This window comes from Condylura cristata, unplaced genomic scaffold, assembly GCF_000260355.1.
Source record: "Condylura cristata isolate star-nosed mole 26May11 unplaced genomic scaffold, ConCri1.0 scaffold00018, whole genome shotgun sequence".
In the NCBI taxonomy this organism is placed as follows: Eukaryota; Metazoa; Chordata; class Mammalia; order Eulipotyphla; family Talpidae; genus Condylura; species Condylura cristata.
The window spans coordinates 755,153-757,226 of NW_004567119.1; positions in this window are offsets into that span (position 1 = coordinate 755,153).

Genomic DNA, 2,074 nt, shown 5'->3' on the forward strand with positions numbered 1-2,074 from the left:
CGCCTCCAGCCTCGGGTGGCCTTCAACCAGCGGCCTGCGCCCTGGGGTGTCCCCGGGCCTGGCGGAGCAGCGCCCCACCCCCCACTCCGCAGGCGACGGTTGGTTGTTCTGCAGGAGCAGCCAGGCGCCACCACGCGCAGTGCGGCCTCGGGGCGCCAGGGGAGGCCGCGCGAGCGCGTGGAACTCAGACGGCACCAAAAGGAAGAAGAGAATTTCTGGCCGCGGTTTCTGCCTGTTTATGCGGAACTTAAAGCATTTACAGTTATTCACATTTCTGCATCGGTGAATAGGGCCTCCCTGGTGGACTGGGGTCAAGTCTCGCGCTACCATCACTTCTGGCCTCTGAGTGAGACCCGGGCCGGGGAGTGACCACAGGGCGCAACAGACCCCGCCTGCCCGCCGGCTGCTCCCCTCAGCAGTGTGTTTCTGGGGCGCTGCCTGCTCTGCTCCCCGCTCTGTCTCTGGGGAGTCCCCTCACACATACCCCATGTCTGGCCTACACCCCAGCTCTTCTACCAATAAACCAATCAATAAATAATGAATCTTAAAAAATAAGTTAAATAAAGTTGCTCACACTAGTACTCTATTTTGTAATGTAAAGGTTTATTGACATAAGGTAAATAACGATACTAAAAAAGTTCTAGAATGGACTGATAGACGTGGTGACAATGCACCAGATTCTCAAGCAAGTCTCCTCATTCGGCACAGTGCCCAGAACAAGGGGGACTCAACCTGCTACCCAGAAAGAAGACCGATGAGGTGGTGGACGCAGTTACATCACAGAGGATGAGCGCGCCGATTCCCAGCTGCTGAAGTCCCTCAAGAGAGTGTAAGTCATCTACCAAAGTATGCTTTTAATTAATTTATTTATGTACACAATACGGGGTACAAGCCAGAGATGCAGGGGGTGAGAGGCTTGACCAGAGACAGAGTGGGGAGCAGAACAGGCAGATGGACTGAAATACATGCTGAGGGGTCAGTGGGCCAGTCAGGAGAGGTCTGCGGTGCCCTGTGGGTCACCTCTGGGACCTGAGCTCGAACTCACACTGCAGCGGTTGCTGCGGGCTTGCAGTGACGCATCCTACCCAGTTGTGCCACCAGGGAGGGCCCTCATCTCCCAAATTCTAATCATGGGTTGCGGAGAAGAATGCAGGCTTGGAGCATCAGAAGAAATGGGAGGAAAACCATCAGCATTACAAATGGAAGCTCTATGTTCCAACACAGCATCCTAAATACCCAAGGAATGTTTCCTCCAAAGGATATCGGCTTCTCTTCTCGCCTACCCATTTTTCTTTAGGTCTGTGCAGGGAGGCAATTATCATTTAGATTGTTTTTAGTCTTTTGAGACTACGGAGAAATATCTTAATGCAGATATATATACTTACCTTGCTCATAAATTGGTTTGTTTTACATCCTTATCTTTCACTCTGACTCATTATTTGGATAAGTTTAAATCTACGCTGCAATGCTTCCCAAGTTCCTTTAATTCAAATACTTGCAGGTAGCACATATATTTCAGAGACAATCCTATTATTAAAGGAAGGGATTGTCTATTAGAAGAATGTCTAATGTGTTGACCAAGATACACCTTATCTTTCATGGACCCTCGTCACTGGCTGTCCTGATGTTTTTGCTTAGAGAAGCAGGCCTTTCCATTTTGGGTTTTATATGTCTAGCAGCTATTTTTTTTATTTTATAATCATATTTTATTACTGTCCATAATCTGATAAGAATAGTTTTTAAAATATGTAAGAACTTAAGTAACAAACCAAACATTTAAATCTTAAAACATTGGAAAACCAACGCTCATCTATGCACTTCCATGTCAATTAATATACCAAATATTAATTAGTATACCAAAGTGTTTAAATGTTAAAACCATCTAATAAGGTAAGTCAGTTAGCAACATCCGCATTGACAGATGGAGAAATTAAAGCAAGGGAGATTCCAGGCCACCTAATTCACAAAGGTCATGATTTTATCCCAGTACATTTGTATCTGTAATCTGTAACTTCAGTAACTAAGATGAAGCCTTTTATGAATTTATTCCAAACAAAAAGAAAGAAAGAAAGAA